This window comes from Mastomys coucha, unplaced genomic scaffold (genome assembly GCF_008632895.1).
Source record: "Mastomys coucha isolate ucsf_1 unplaced genomic scaffold, UCSF_Mcou_1 pScaffold3, whole genome shotgun sequence".
Lineage (NCBI taxonomy): Eukaryota > Metazoa > Chordata > Mammalia > Rodentia > Muridae > Mastomys > Mastomys coucha.
In genome coordinates this window covers 38816398-38834101 of record NW_022196909.1, presented here as the reverse complement: position 1 = coordinate 38834101, position 17704 = coordinate 38816398, and the positions used below count along the sequence as shown (strand labels likewise).

Here is a 17704-nt window from a genome sequence, read left to right as displayed (position 1 = left end):
CTTGCCCATTATTTTCAAAGAGGTAAGCAGTTTTTTTCCCCATTGTTGAAATAACCTTTAAAAAATGTGTTCTTTCCTGCTTAATATGTTCATTGGAATTGTTCTTTGAATGAACCTTACATAACCCAGTTGTGTTTTTTAAAAATGAGTTTAATTCTACCCAATTGCCATTTTATAAATAAGTGATTAAATACACAGGAATAAAATGAAACACAAACATACTCTACAAATGGCATTACCTATGTCAAGGTAGGCATTAACAAGCCTTCTAAAATTGTGACAACTTTGAATTCCTTGCAATATCTCTATGTACTACATAACCCTTCTAATATATTGTCTTGAAAGGATTTCTGCAAGATAAACATTGATTCAATATTGCTAAGCCTTTAGATATTCCAAAATTAAGATTCCAATTCAAATGTATTACCCCATTGAAGTTGTCCCTTCAAAGGGCAACTTCATATTGTTCCCGTTGCTACATGGGGCAGTAGTTACATGTGTGTACTTGTCTTGAAACTACACTTCACTTTAGGGCTGTCCATTAGGACAAACATGATTTATTTTGACCACCTCCTTCTTGAGACAGACTCCTGAATTTTAGAACCTGAAAAGAGAAGAAGAATCAGAAAGGAATGTGAACACTACACTTCAGAATTCAGCTGCAGCAACGACACTGCACATAATTATGTTACAAAGACAAGGAGGAATTTATAAGGCTAGAGATGAATCAGTCATTAAAGGGATTGTGTTCTTCAAGACAATCTTAGTTCCATGCTCCAGGAGTTCTAATCTATTCTAACCTATACTGATGCATGTGTATGGCCATGCGTTTGCGCTTTCACATACACGTGCATGCCCACACACAAGTCACACACATAAAGAAAGATAATTAAATACTTTTAAAAAGGAGCTTTTTGCAAGAGGCATTGTACCCTGCATACTATACGAACTCTGTCGCTTCTCAGATGAAAACCTTCCATTCTGCAGGGAAGCTGCTTAAGCAAGTCCGTGAACAATTCAAAAAGCTGCAGGAAGTCCCTGAAACTAACCAAGATTCACTAGGCCTCTTTTTCCCAGAAACAAGCAAGCCAAGCTGTTCAAAGTCACTTTCAGACAAGCTGCAAGGAAGGCTCAGACCAAACCAGCTGGCTGAATGCAGCAGAAATTAGCTGAGCTGCTTGGAAGGAGTTTAGACTAACCCAGCCACTTGGAAGAAACCATCTCCAATCTTTTGAGCAATCTGTTAAGCTGCTCAGTGTGCTCCAGGGTTCCAGGTTTCTGTGAACTGTCACTTATGCTGGGGTAGGCTTTGGTGATGCAGCTGTCCGTTAGTCATTTATGCTCTTGTAAGTAAGGTCTCACCCATATTCCTATAAGCAATGCTTAAACTTATTGTTTCACCAAGTTGGATTTTGGAGATATCTGTACTTTCATCTGTTGTTGGCTCCCTCTCTGGGGTGAGCTACTGTGTGTGTTATGTCTCCTCAGGAGAAGTCTTGTCATCCAACAGGTGCACACTGAGGTCAGGCGTCTGTGTTTTTCAACAGTGGATAATAGTGAATGTGAGGACCTTGGGCTGGAGATGGAAAACCCTTTTTCTTATTCTTTACTTCGGCACTGTAGGAAAAGCAGCATTTCTGACATGGGCACCCTGTGTTAGGGTGGGAATTTGTGCAGATAATTTCTTGCTTCAGCCCTTCCAACAATATCTGAGCTATTTATTCTGCCTACATAGAGTAGATTCTGTAGCGGGTTTGTTATTTGTTTGTTTGATTGTTTAAAACTACAATGGTACCTGTTGCAGGCTTTGCATTAAATCTATCCTACTGAAGAACTTAGAGGTGAAGAAAGATGCAGTCCCCAGGAACACATAATAGGAAACATACGTTATCTTGGCAAAGAACATGATCCTATAGCACAGTTGGTTTGTATCATATGCCCCCTCAGCCACTTGCTCAAAATATAAAGCAGTGTGCTTTAAACGTGCTCACCTGTTTATTTTGCAGTCTTTGGAAAACCAAACTCACACCCTTTGCTTGCCTACTTGTCTGTCTCCTAGACTTGGAATCTCACAACTGCAATGGGGTGTAAACTGATTTTCTGTTAAAATGAGATCTACACAGAAGCCCATCATCGAAGTAGCTGAGTGCAGAGCTAGGCTAACAATCGCTGCTCTTAAGAGTTTCAGGGGCTGGCTGTGAGGGGCTCTGCTTAGCATCTAGCTCTATAGGTACACAAGCAGCAAGAGATAAAACTAGAATAGCCTCCCTGAAAAGCACACCCCATCTCTTTCCTGACAATGTAAGTCAAGATGCAGAGTGATCTTGGCTTTCAACATGGCCGTGAGTTTTCATTTATTTCTTTAGCCTTTGCTTGAGAGTGGAGTTCTGGAAGCAAGAGTTCGAAGGCAATTGTGGGTTGATGAAATAGTCTCACAGGAACTGTCAATCTTCACACTTCTTGTAGATATTAAAAACTTTCACAGTGTTAACATTTCTGTAAATGGGAGGGAATGCTCTCTTCTTGGAATAAACTATTTGGAGGCCTGGTTTTACCTTTCTCCAAATAATACTGTTGACTTTTTTGATGAAATGCACAATACACAGACTTCTAGAAGAAAATGAAAACAGGAGAGTCCTTGAAATACGTCAATAGTTCGTGCATTGACTTAAACTTAAGGCTTCGTGCATTAAAACCTTCAACTTAGGCTCCTGCGAGAGTTAGGCTGAGATGTAAAGTTTCACTGTTTCTATTTGAAAGGCAAAGGCGGCAGTCATTGTCCCCAAAAGGAATGACCCACTGTAAGTAGAGAGAAGATGAGGAATCTGACTAAGCCAGCGTTGGTGGGACGGGGCTCTGATTTGTTACATAACTTCAATTATAAGAATATCTGGGATGGTTTTCTTCTACAGAGTTACTGGGAGCACGTGCAAAGAAACGGCATGTGGGATCTAAGCATGTGAGGCAGGGCATTACAGCACAGGCTCCTGGGCTATGGAAGTGCAGGCTAAGTCGATTCTTGCTGTTTATCTGAGCAGCATGGTGGCTTTAACAGTGGCATATTTAGCTACCACCACCACACTCGTATTCCAGTTGTAATGGCTGCCCACGGTGACTCTGAAGGGTACTAGAAGCGATCCTTGAGATATTAAGTACCACTTTCCAAAACTGTGTGCAACGTCTTCCTGGTTACATAACAAATCTCTAACAGAATTCCAAAAGACAACTACGGTTTCAAGGTGCTACCTTATTACAAGGGGGATGGAGGGATGGCTCAGCGGTTAAGAGCACTGACTGCTCTTCTAGAGGTCCTGAGTTCAATCCCCAGCCATCCCATAGTGGCTCACAACCATCTGTCATGGGATCTGATGCCCTCTTCTGGTGTGTCTGAAGACAGTGACAATGACAGTGTACTCATATACATAAATAAATAAATTAAGAAAAAAATAAAAATAAGAAAGTAAATTAAGTTAAAAAAGTTTATTGTGATTAAAAAAAAAGGGGGGGGGGTTGATTATGCTTACCGAATCAAGAGATTTTTCTATTTGAGAATGAAAGCGAGGAGTTTTTTGTTTTGTTTCTTTTACTGTTATTTGTTTTATTTTTGTTGTTTTCTTTAATTGAGGGTTTAGAAGTGGCATATATTATACACGGTTCAAAAATGTGCAACTGTATTACATTCCAGCTTTTTAATTAGGAAAAAAAATTTCCCAAAGGATCCCGACTGTAATAGCAATAGTAATCTGCTTCACATCTCGCAAGTTGTGTCTATGAGATACAAAAGGAAACAGAAGCTGAGTGACACAGAGGGTGATGGAGGCAGATTTAGCAAAAGATGCATCACTATGTGGGATAACCTAAACACAGCAAAAGATGTATCATGGTATGGGATGAGAAGAACAAAAATGTAGGTTTATACCTTAGCCAACAGTTTTAACATTTAATCTATGAGTTTAACAAAAACACTAACAGAAACATTGCGGGAGACTCCAGACTTGCCTCTGTGATACTTAGGTCAAGAGAGTCAATAATAAAAGATACTCAGCAATTCTAAGAATGAGAAGAATGGGGACAGATTTGGCCTCTTGTGAATGGCATGTCTGCTCAAACTGTGGGCTACAGAACAGAAGTCAGTATTTAAACAGACTCATGAAGGAATCCAGTCCCCACAGCCCTCCCCCAATGCTGTACAGTAAACCAGGGCCTTGTATATGTTAGGAAAATGCTCTGAACTGACACATGTTCTCTGGCTTTCATGAAGAGGTTTTGACACATAGTTTGTATTTTAGTTTCATATTATATTTCAGGTAAAGTTTCATATTATATTTCAAATTACAGGATGCATGATGTTTCATTTACAATAGGCATAATTAATAATAATGTACCAGTTTATATGAAAAATATAGTAACTAAACTTATTAAATAGTGTTATATGTTGTAGGGTGTCCTGGAATTCAACACAGTGCTGGGATGAAAGTACACGTTACATACACATAGAACCCACTTCTAGAACTCCAACTATATAAGACCATAATCAATGAGAAAACATACAAAATAGCAATTGTAACCACCATAAAATAGCAGAAACCAGTGCTGTTTAATATTTGAGTTTCTGTATGGCATGCTTTGCTTAGCCAAATGCTTGATTAAAGAAAATTACTTAGGAAGTTCCCATCATTAAAATCAATAACGATAGAAAGAATCTGGACTTCTACCAGTTTAGAAGATCTTTGGAAATAGGCCAACATTGTTTCATAGTATCGGTTCAGATTTGAGTGTTCTTATTTTGAAGTGTCTGATCTTTGTGATTTCCTATTTTGCGAAGAAAGCTAAGTTGCCTTTTTCTTTTGAGTTAGTTCCTTATTGCAGAGGAGATAACTGATAATGCTCCCTATATAAATACCATTTATGGTTATTTAAGTAAATATTTCTGAAACTGGTATTTTGTGGCGTAAACTCCCCGGTTATATTTATCTCTTTCTTTTTTCTAAGACTGAGTCAGTAATAGTTATAATCTCTTTTATTTTCACCCAGGTCTCTGCAGACAAACTATATATAAAGGTACATATATCCAGTCTTTCTTTTTAATTCACAAAAGACGAAGGAAGAAAAATCTGCAAGAAGTTTGCAGTGTGAAAATTTCCCTTTGAATTGTACAGTCATCTCAGCCATATCTTATGTTTCCTATAACATATACAAAGGTAGAAAATGAATCATTAAGGCAACAAAAGAACCTTGGAACAAAGCAGAAAGCTGAGTATGATATATTAAGCATTCCCCAGGAACCAGGAAAACAAAAAAAACTACCATGCAGAAAACCAAGGCAGCCACCTGATCCCATTTCACAGGGGAGCCAGCAGAGGACAGAGTTTCTCTCTAGACTTTGTCCTCAGGAAGTAGGGCACCTGGAGTTCTAACTCAAGTGAGTCAGAGGGTACAGCCACTGGTCCTAAACTAATGAATGCAGGTTGGTATCAGCTCAGCTCCTTGAATAAGGTTGAAACAGCTCCCAGCATTATGAGAAGAGCTTGTACTTATGGCTACGAAACTAGATACATTCTCAGCTGGATTCACATTTTTGTAGCAACATGTATCATGAACTTCTTGACAATGACATGTATTAAGAGTCATTCATTATCTTATGATCAGATTTAGTTTGGCCTCCTGTATTGTTGCTGGCTAAACCCAGCAATCTTTTCTCAGTTGTAACTGCAGAAAGCAGGTCTCTGTCTTCTCAGATCTACCCTCCCTACCTCCTTCCCTGGGTCTTCCAGCAAATATATGTGTCTATTCTGTATCCACATTGACCAAATCTTAGAAATATGCTCAAGGTGAAGACTTTCAATGAGTCCATTGACATTGAAAGAATGTCAGATCTTTTGTTTGCATATAAGCCAAATTTATTGTACCTTGGGAAAAAAAAAAACCTATAATAGAAAGGTTGAAGTTTAAGCTGTGCTGGTTATAATTAATGTCTTAACAAAAGTAGACTGAGGGTCAGACAAGTAAAAGCTATGCTAAGTTTGGCTGCATATACATCTACCTCACCCTTGGCTGTCAGACCAAGCTTTCAGGTCAGTTTTCCCTAAACTACATGCTCTAGTGGTCATGCGCTATCTTTTCCCATAGGGATAAGCTATTACCACTAATATACAATAAGGCTCACACTCCAGCCCCACACAACCATCCTGCAAAAACAAGCAAACAAACACCTGCAAAATCAAACAGAAGAGACCTCTGAATTTTCTAAGTAATCCTTCGATTTTGTGTTGGACCAGATTTGTAGGGTTATTTTTGTAGTGCCTAAGGATTGCAGGCTGTGAGCAGGACACACCCCTGCCAGAGCAATGGCAGAAAGGGAAGTAGTGAAAAATGATAATTAGAACAAAACATTTTCACAATTTCTTCACACGGATAGAAACCACATTTCTTCTTGTTACTGATGACCACCATTTGGCACTTTGGGGATGTAATTTATGGGCTATTTTGAGAATTTATCCTATACAGAGGTGCAAAGTTGATGGGAACAATTTGGAAATACCTGTTATAGGAGCATAGAGACAGAGAGAGTTGGATACATATAGTACTATCATACTCTCTCTCCCTCTCTCTCTCTCTCTCTCTCTTTCTCTCTCTCTTTCTCTCTCTCTCTCTCGGGGTTAGATGGATATGGTACTATCATATTCTCTCTCTCTCTCTTTCTCCCTCTCTCTGTCTCTCATGTTGTTAAGGCATACATGAATTCCTTCCTCTTTGGTGCAGTCCACAGAACCTCTCAATGATTCAACGATGAATCTAAAACCTTTGAATTCTTTATGAAACTTTTCTTTCGACTTTTCCTACCAGCCCCAGCTTAACAGCTCCCTAAACGCTAGCCTCACTGACATTTATAATCTTGGGTTTGTATCGTCAAGCCTTAACTCACAGACTTATTATTGCCTATGTGTTGCTTTAAAAAAAAAACAAAAATCCCCAAAATTTGATTTTTATCAAGGAAGACTGAGGAGCCAGGTGTTGGGGTGAAAACCTGCTAACTCGCAGAAGCAGATAAAACACGCAGCTAACCTTCCTACGCCACTGACATTCCAAAAGAAAACAGCCTCTCCTTCTCCATGCTGTTTTAAATACTTTTGAGCACAAAGACCCTCCTTTCTGTTTACTTACGCTCACTCCCTGTTAGCTGGTTTCTTGCTCAGTCCTTTGACCTATCATTGGCTTTATTTAGCTCCTGTTTACCCAAAGCTCTTCCATTTAAAGGTGTGTGGTTGGGCTGAGCCACACCACAACTACTTGTTTACAATAAACAGAAAACTCTTGGGTTAATGGTGTATGGAAGGACTGAGCCAAATCACCACAATCAAAGGTTCTCCAGTTCACAATCTTGGGATTCACGATGTGATCAAATATCGTACAATACCTACGTTTTTCCCTACTAACTTTTTCTTCTTCTGTATTATCACTATTCACTCATGTTTTAGATATAAACTGAAATCTTCTTTCTTGAAGCCGTGTTCTAAGTTTTGCTGGCCTCACATGAACTCTAGGATTCCCTAATTGTTGTAACTCTGTAATATCTGCTGTCTGCTGTCTACACTTTACTGCACTGGAGTTTGCTGGTGATTCAGCATTTTGCTGGAAGAAGGATAGAGTCTACAGAGCTGAATTCTGTTGTGTGTCTCACTAATCTAACTCTCATGAATGGATAATTCATTGCTTTTTTTTTTTTCTAGTAGATTCTCCAACCTCAGCTATACCAGATGTAGTCTTGATTTAGTGATGGTTTTTATTTCTTTGTTTTGTTTTCCTTTTATTAAATTAAATTGACTTAGCTGAATCAAGCCAACTCATCTTGGCTTACAATAAACTTAGACATTACAACAAAACCAAGTCAGGGACGTTTATACACAATGTGGTTTGGTTTAATAGCCAGATAAAGTTTTCCAGTAATGAGCAAAATGAAGAGCGTAAGAGGATTCAGAAATACTTCCAGCTGAACACTGTGGCTCTCTGAAATATTAATAAGTCAAGGTATATCAATTATAGAAAAATGGTTTCAGATGTTTTGCTTTGAGGGTCATTATGGTACTAGAAATCTTTTAAAGATTTATTACGATTTCAAACATACAAGTAGTTCAAATAATTGAGCTGTTAATGTGTGTGATTTTCACAGGGTTTTTTTTCTTTGGGGGGGTGTTTTTTTGTATTTTTTTTGTTTTTGTTTTTTGATTTTTGCCTCACCTTGATTGTCTATAGTCTACGTGTTATGCTATTCTAAAATGAAAAGGCTGCCCAATGTATAGTCTGCTTTCAAAACAAAACAAAAAAAAGTTACCAAAGGTCTTATTGGCTGTATGTTGCTGGTTCCTTGGGGATATATAATTCAGGGAGCCAACCATAGACAACAATAAGCATAGCAATGATGTTCAACATGATAAACCACTGAGTCTTACAAGAATATGGGTGAGAGGTTACTTACAGGAACAGAAGTGATCCAACTACGGATGCATCATCAGAGGCCCACATGAATGTGAATGACAGCTCACAAAAACTAGAAGACTGGAGAAAATTCTCAGGCAGCCAGACAGATTGGAATGTGTCTACTACGCTAGGTAGCTCAGTTGGCCTGAGCCACGTTTAGGCAGCTGTCTCTGCTTCTTCCAGGTAGCTCAGTTTATCTGAGGGTGTTTCTTAGCATTCCTTACTTCTTACATATGCTTAGAAAGGGCAAGGTTTAGAGAATCTGTTCGGTTTTAGGAAGTTCCTAAAGCTTCTGAGTTGTTTACTTCCTGAGCTTAATGATGGATTGTTTTAGCTTGGAGGAAATTGTTACATAATGCATTTATGTGTAACTTTAATTTTTTTTAAACTTTATTTTTAATGATCATTCTTAAATGCTTTAACCTCCCTTATAGCCCACTACCCACCAGAGTAGTGGCAAAGAAAGGATATGGGGGAAGTGGACTTGGTTAGAAAGGTTCTTTGGAGCAACTCCCATTTGTATTATCCCAGAAATTGACTATTCAGTTCACAGATTAACAGGAAGCAGCAATTCAATCCAATTGCAAACACTTCATGGATGTACCAATAGTCTAGTTAGATAGAGTTGGGTTAGCAGCTGCAACGATATGACCTAGCAGAGACAGCCAGGCCTCATCCTCAGCTCGAGTCAGCAGGAAGAACCAACAGCAACACCAAGAGAAGTTCTTGGCTATGTCTCTTTCAAGGAAAGATCAATGAAGATGTGAGATCTTAAAGCTTTACACAACTAGCTGCACCAACAAGCCAAGCTCTGTTGTCTCTGTCACTTCATGAAAACCTATGCTTCAGCGTGTATCTTACCTCAACGAGTGCATTCAATCAGCCTGAGTCAGTGAAAATGACAAGAAACTGCAATACACCACCGGAATTTTTTCAGTGCATTTTTGTCTTTGGGATCCCGACAAATTCAGCTCAGCTATGCAATGTAAGGCAGGCCAATACATACATGTTATTAGAAAAAAGTCCTTCATCATAGATCCTTTCATGTGCTCCCTTTAGCCGAACACCGTCTTTCCTATGTCTAGTTCAGTGAAACGTTCCTTCATGAGTCGGCCTTAGCCTTTCACACCTGTGTCCACTTTAATGAAATGTTCCTTCATATGTTTGTTCTAGCAAAACATCATCCAATCAACTTTTCGAGGAGTCTTTAAATTTCTACTTTACTTATGCATCTTAACAACTAATTCAAAATCTTTTATCGTTTGCTAGAATACATAGTAAGTTGATAATTTTGAGTATGCATAGTAAGTTGATAATTTTGAGTTATTAGCCAAGATATACCTACTTTACCTACCATCTCTATCCCCACCTCTCGGTTGCGCCCGATTTAGAGAGGATATTTATTATAATTAGATTTTAAAGCAAAAGTTAGACTCAAATGCACGAATGCATTAAGCTCTCAGAAAGTTGAAAGGTAAGTCCTTTTTCCTCCTGGTTAGATTTGATGATGGATAATATTGATTGTCAACTTCACAATACCCAGGAATCACCACACTGGAGAAGGCCTAGGGCATGCCTATGAGCGATTATCTTGATTAGGTTAGTCCCTTAACACCATGTGCTGAAATATCTAGATGGAGTTCTCTGAAGTGGGAAGGTTCAGCCTCAATATGAGCCACACAATTTTTGGGCCTCTTGTTCTAGACTGCGTAGAAAGGAGGAAGCTAGCTGAGTACCCGCGTTTAATGTTAATTGGCATCCTAACTGTGGGCACAGTGTGTTCAGCGATTTTTTTTTTTTTTTTTTTTTTTGCCTCTGCTGAATACAGCTTCCTTGTCATGCTGTACTTGCAGACAAAATAAATCCTGTGTTCAGTAAAGTTGTTTTATGTCAGGGAATTTTATATGGAAATGGGAATTCAGAACACATGCATTCTACATTAAAGAGGGAAGCCTAGAAGAGGGATGTTGTTGCAATTATAAAAGCTGGGTGCTTCTACCTGTGATCACACACTTATATAATCTTCACTTTAGTGAGGTACCTTCTTGTTCACCAGGACAACAGGTAAACAAAATTGACACAAGATACTGGAATTTACGACTGAAAGGAAGGTCAGCAAGCAGATGAATATCAAACTGAGATCATTTAGCTGAGATGATGAACAAATTCCTCTATGCTATATTATAAGATGCAAACATTGAGTGTCTGGCCAGCATTTCAAGAGACGGCGAGGAGGAACATGGGTTGCCATTGACAGCACCACTGATTTAATATGCAATATCCTAATTCAGGAACCCATTGATATATTTTCTTTGTCGTTGTTGTGGGTAAATCCTTCACTGATCTATGAAATAAGATTTCTGTCTTTAATTTGAGATTAAAAGTCTTCCAAAAGCCCACCAGAGTTTGCTCAGTGAACCACATTAAACTAAAATTTGGTGTTATATCATGTTGGTGATCTCAACAATCTAGACAGATAACAAATTGGTTCTGTTTGAGGTCAAAAAAGAAAAATCTGCCCTTTGTTGTAGACAATTAATAATGACTATTGTTTGTCAATTATACAAACCTTTCTTTGTTTTGAGTACTTTATTTAACATCTGTGGATGGACACAACCATAACCACAAAATATATTACAGTTGATTAGACTTTTGTGCTATGACAAAATTTTGCTCAGTGTGGCATTAGGGCCATATCTGTCAAGAAGTTAGCATGACACACAATAGATAAAATTGTATGAACTAATACAAATATTCTCTATATTTGTATTAATTATCCCTATATAGATATAGATCCATGGTTACAACAGGGAGCTTTAAATGTGTATACATACTGTGCATTAAAAATTTTAGAACCTTCACAGGGCTGTGCCCCAGTGTAGGGGAATGCGAGGGCCAGAAAGTGAGAGAGGGCGGGGTGGCAGGCATGGGGAGGGGGGAGGCAACAGGGGTTTGTTTTTGTTTGTTTTTTTGTTTTTTGGAGGGGAAACTGGGAAAGGAGAAATTCGCATGTAAATAAAGAAAATATCTAAAATAAATAAAAAAAATGCTTTGTATAAAATTCTCAATTAATTAAAATATTATATATCTTCCCAGTAGGCAAAATTAAAAACTATGACCCATTAAAAAAAAATTTTAGAAAACTTTAGTCAATATTTAGACAATGATCTATTATTTTCTCGATTTTCAGATAACAACTTGAGGTAAACCGGCCAAATAAAATGAAACAAATGCTATTTTATTTATTTACTGTATTTTGACTATGCCTAGAACATAGGGAGTCAATGTATTCACGAAATACATGGATTTCATGGGAGTCAATGTATTCATGAAAGCTATTTTAACTTCATATCTCTCCTTTCAAAAACAGATCTATAATCAAGATTTTGCTAACTGTATTTGAAAATATTTACTGTTTCTTCAAACTCAGACAATGGGCTCACTATGAGACCCAGGTTATCAAGGAAGTAGAAAATATTTTTCAGGAAATATTTCTGAAAATATAAAGAAAAGATGTGCTTAAGTGACATCAGAATTTAGTGCATACGGTAATAAAACAACTGCCAACGAGGATACCTTTTAATGAATAATTAATGCCAATGTCTATATTGTGTTGGAGTTCTCTTCTCTTTTCTATGTCATGTCTTACTACTAATTTTGAAGGAAGCTTTTTCATTGCTAATCTGATTCTGGGACTATTCTTAGAAAATCTGAGAAACAGAGTGGGAGATACATTTAGGTTATGCCATCGGCACAGTTCTTGCAATCCTATGTCCATTGTTCAAGACAAAGCAATTAAGCCATATCTTAAAAACAAAAACAAAAACAAAACAAAACAACAACAACAACAACAAAAACCCCAAATATCTGAAAGGCTCTACCCAGCTGCTGATTGAAACAGATGCAGATGCCCACGGCCAAACATTGGATGGAGATGGAGGTCAGGGAGCCTTACTGAAGCATTGGGGGAAGGACTAAAGACTCTGAAGAGGATAGGAACCCCACAGCAAGACCAACAACGTCAACTAACCTGGACTCTTGGGGGTTCTCAGAGTCTGAGCCACCAACCAAAGAGCACACATGGGCTATTCAGAAGCCTTGGCACATGTATGGCAGATATGTAGCTCAGCCTTCATGAGGGTCCCCCAACTGGAGCAGGGGCTGCCCCTTAAGCCTGACTATGGAATCCCTTCCCCAACAGGGCTGGCTTTTTCTGGCATCAGTGGGAGATGATGCACATAATCTTGCAGAGACTTGATGCACCAGGGTGGAGAGATACATGAGGTGGGGAAGGGGAGGATGGGAGGAGATACTGTGAGGGGCACGGGGGGGGGGTGAGTGTCAGTGTTTGGGATGTAAATAAATAAAATCTATTAGCAGAATATTATAAATTGACCTGTTGGGATAGTAGCAAATGGTTCCTTTATGCAGTTGGTTTTCAGGGGCTATGACTTTTGTATTTGTGGGTCTAATCAACTTTAAACAGAAGAATGCTTGATTGAAGAATGCTTGGTTGCTACTGAGCATGTACAGGCATCCAAATCCTCTCATAAACAGGAGAGCGTAATAGCTATTCGGACACCATTCACACTGAATTAGGCACAGCAAATCATCAATGTATAACCGAAGAGACAATATCCAGCTTCCCACATGGGACCGAGCTTCCAGGAATTAAGAATCCATGTGTAGTGATGTTTTGCCAGGCGGTGGTGGTGCACGCCTTTAATCCCAGCACTTGGGAGGCAGAGGCAGGCGGATTTCTGAGTTCGAGGCCAGCCTGGTCTACAGAGTGAGTTCCAGGACAGCCAGGGCTATACAGAGAAACCCTGTTTTGGAAAAAAAAAAAAAACTCAAAGAATCCATGTGTACAGAGTTAGGCAGTATCGTGATCTGTACCTCTACCCACCCCATGAACAAATGCCACTTCTTAAATGATTTTGTAATAGTATATAATTTCAAACAGAAAGGATATCATTTCATTATACAAGCAGCCTTGAATGAATATATTGATTAGTAAATGAAGAAGAAATTTCCCTATTCAAAATGTTGCTTATTTATCATCAGGAACAATTTTTATTGCAACACTGAGCCCTGTCTTCTTTCTCTGGTGATCACACACCACTAGCCCTGCCAGTTGCATGCTGTCAGTTAGCAAGGCATATACGCCAGCTAAAAAATGAAGTTTTCTTCTTTATAAAAGTAGCCCATTCATGAGAGAATAAAGACCTGTGGTACAGATTTCAGTGTCTGAACTGAGAAGAGCATTAAGATGTCAGCTTAGACACCGTTTCAATTTCACATCTGACTTTGACTCCAGTAGCAACCTACTCCAGTCTCTGAGATTGCAACCTCATGCTCACGGGGCTTTCCTTCTCAAGCAACACGGCTTGAGCCTCAACGCGTGCACCACAATGGCTCCGGAAATAAAGGGGGGGGGCTATTATAAAAGCACTTCAACAAATGAGGTCGTTCTGGGAGTGAAAAGAAAAGAAAAAGAGCTTTCATTTACATTAAAAATTTTAAGATTAAATTTTATTTGTCATTCATGAGGATTTGCCTGTGTGTGTATGTATGTGTATGTATGTGTGTGTATGTGTGTGTTTGTATGTGTGTGTATGTGTGTGAGGATTTGCCTGTGTGTGTGTGTGTGTATATGTGTGTGTATGTGTGTGAGGATTTGCCTGTGTGTGTGTATGTATGTGTGTGTATGTGTGTGAGGATTTGCCTGTGTGTGTGTATGTTTGTGTGTATGTGTGTGTGTGTGTGTGTGTGTGTGTGTCTGTTTTAGTTGTGGTTACTATAGCTTTGATGAAACACCATTACCAAAGTAAGTTAGGGAAGAAAAGGTTTATTTAGCTTCCACAGTGGTTTATTACACGTCCACCTATTAGAAGTCCATCATTGAAGGAAGTCAGGGCAGGAATTTAAGCAGGTCAGGAACCTGGAGGCAGGAGCTGATGCAGAGGCCACTGAGGGTCGCTGCTTACTGTTCTGTTCCTTGTGCTGGCTAATTTGATGTAAACATAACATAAATTACAATCGTTTATAAGGAGGGAACCTTGATTGAGAAATTATCTTACCACGGGCTGGGGACAAACCTCTTAGGGTATTTTCTTAAGTAACAGTTGATATAGGAGGGCCCATTGTTTGTGGGGACACCCACAAATGTTCGCGGATTCTGTAAGAATTTAGGCTAAGAAAGCCATGGAGAATAAGCCAGTATACAACACTCTTTGATGGCCTCTCTATCAGCAGAACCTTCAGGTTCCTGCCCTGTTTGAGTTTCTGTCCTGACTTCCTTCAATAATGAACAGTGACGTGGAAGTATAAACCAAATAAACCCTTTCACACCCACATTGCTTTGGTCATGATGTTTCATCATAGCAATATTAACCCTAAGAGACCCTTCATGGCTTGCTCAACTTGCTTTTTTATAGAGCCCAGGACATCAATGGCCCCATGCACAATGAGCTGGGCCCTCCACATGAATCACTAATTAAGAAAATGCCCTGCACACAGGCTTGCACACTACCTAGTCTTATGGAGGCATTTTCTCAGTTGAGGATTCTTTCTCTCTGATAACTCTACTTGTGTCAGGCTAACATTAAAAATGTACCCAGGATCATATGTATGTGCATACCATCTGAGTACCTGGGACCCACGAAAGCCAGAAGAGAATATCAGATCCCTTGGAAGTGGAGGTACAGATAGTTGTAAGTTACCCTGTGGGTGTTTGAAACCAAATCTCCAAATCTGGGTCCTCTACAAGAGCAGCACACAAAAGCTTTCAACAAATGAGCCATTTCTTTAGCCCCATCTTTCAAATTTTAATTTTCACAATTCTAGATGTATCTTATCAATTAAACTCTTCAGTGACATTGACAGTCTGATAAAGAATATATGTATATATTCCCATTTATAGGTTAAGAAAATCAGTAAAAATCAAAAGAAAAAGTAAGTGAATAACATCCTTTATGTTTATAGACTTGGAATAACAATATAGCTCCGTATACTAGCCTTTGATTTCCTTTATTAAATTCAGGGAACTTCCAGTTAGGATTAAAATGTATTGCTTTGAGGAAGGTATGGTGGTACAGGCCCAGAATCTCAGCACTCTAGAAACCGAGGCAGGAGGGTGGCTAGATCAAGGCAAGCCTGTGTTATACAGTAAGATGCTGTCTAAAAATAAAGAAAACAATGAAGAGAGAGAAAAAAGCTCCTGTGGCCTTATTGCATTAGGGCTGTGGGTTGCCTTCCTCAGATCTTAGTAAAAAGAAAAACAACAAAAACAAGTGATAAACCTCACTCTCCTGCTTCCCAGAAATCCCAGTTCTCACTCTTGCTATACTTCCTACTCTCCAGCCAATCAGTTTTCTTCTCTACCTACTTCAAGCTGCAGGGCCCCCATTTGTGTATCTCTCCTTCCTGACTGTGCCCTTGTTGGTTCATAACAAGAAACTAGTAAAGCTGCAGAGCTCCATCGCAAGTCCCACAATTTTCACATGGAGAGTAAACACGATTCCTAATTTGCTTTTCAATGACTATTTCTTCCTCTCTGATCAGCTGAAAACAATAATCAAGTGCTATATTTATCCCTTAATTAAGACACACGACTGTAGCTCAGACCTATTATTTTATGGAGGCACTATTTAGTTCCTTCAATCAGAGTATGACAACAAAAGCTAAACACAACACATGAGATACACAGGCTCATGGCATCAGAAAACACAAGGTCCCAAGCTTGAAAAAAAACCACCACATACATGAGAAAGATGGACTGTTCTACACTTTAAGGACAAGCAGAAGAAAACCAGTGTTCAGAAGTCTGGCAGAGGGGACTTCATTACACTCATTTTCTCCTTGTCAGGCATCTGATGGAATTAGATTTTCTTTGCTATCACAACAAAGAGAAACTCAGGAAGTATGAGAATGATTTTCATAGGACCCAAATAGGAAACACAGCCACAACATGCATACATGAGAAGGAGGGCATATCTACTTCCAAATGACATCACACAAGGCATATGGTTGACAATGGATGATGGATGACATAAGTGAATAACTTCCAGCCAAGATTTCCATAATGGATGTCCTACATTTACAACCTTTGGTGTAAAAGAAGAGACTCTCCATTTTGTTTTTCAAATCAGTGCCTTCAAAAGTGCTCTCAAATTTCTATCCCAATTATAGAACACATAATGAACTTTTTCTTAGACCATATGATATATTTTGGTGTTTTTAAAAGACCTCGTTGAATATTCTTCAACATTCTATCTTTTGCCCAGAAACGACAGTGGGAATTTTGTGCCAAATGTACCACTTTCCCTTACTGCTTCTCCCATTTCACTATCTCTTAACAATTCTGGAGGCGAACGCAGCAAAAGTATGAGAGAAAAAATATACCTCGAGCCTATAAGAGCGTTCTTTTGATGGCGTAGTTTTATTTCTTTGAGAGGCATCCACCTACATGCCTGTTTGGGTATAGAATGCGTCTTCAAGTGAGTGGTGACCCAGCCAGCACCCAAATGTTTATAACCTTGGTGATTTCTGCTCCTCATGTCTTCTTACAGCTGTTTGTCATGGCGCATCCCCCGCCTCCCAGGCTTCTATAATCTATATACTACATTCCCTTATTCAAACTTGAATTCCCTCTCTTCACTAGGCCAGCAAATGCTGACCCAGTGCCTGAACAGCCTTCAGAAGTCTTAAGCGAAGCCAGGAACAGAGTTTATGATGGCTGAGTTTGGCTGTATTCAAGGAAACAGAATTTCCCTGAAACTGCATCTTGTACCTTTCATTCCTCAACAGATGTAATCGTGAGAGTCTGCAACTGAAGAAGAAGAATAATGTCTAAGTATCTCCGCCTTCAGATTACTTCCCACGAACTCTCCTTCCTACCTGGCTGTAGAATAGAAAGTCATAATTGTTCTCCCCAAGGACTGAACACATTGCCACTTAGGTAACAAACCTTCTTCCTGTCTCATTACACTTGGAGTGGCTGATTGTCTCTTTTCCTAAAAGCCTGGAAGTCAGAGAAGGTTTAAGCAGACAGAATTTCCAAAGCCGTTTTTTTAAATATTTCAAAGCCTTATAGTTTCTTCTTTGGAATTTAGAATACCCATCACTTTGGATAAAAGAAAAATTTGAGAGATGCGGAAATGCTTTACTTTTTGTGTGTGTGTGAAATTTCTAGACTATGGATGAGAATAAATTTTTAAAAGACTGA

General features: G+C 39.0%; 1 protein-coding gene across 19 annotated transcripts in view; it reads right to left on the bottom strand.

Moving 5' to 3' along the window:
* Pcdh15 (protocadherin related 15) overlaps nucleotides 1-17704 on the bottom strand; it is a 1206525-nt gene that overhangs the window by 474545 nt on the left and 714276 nt on the right. The gene's annotated exons all lie outside the window — the stretch shown is intronic.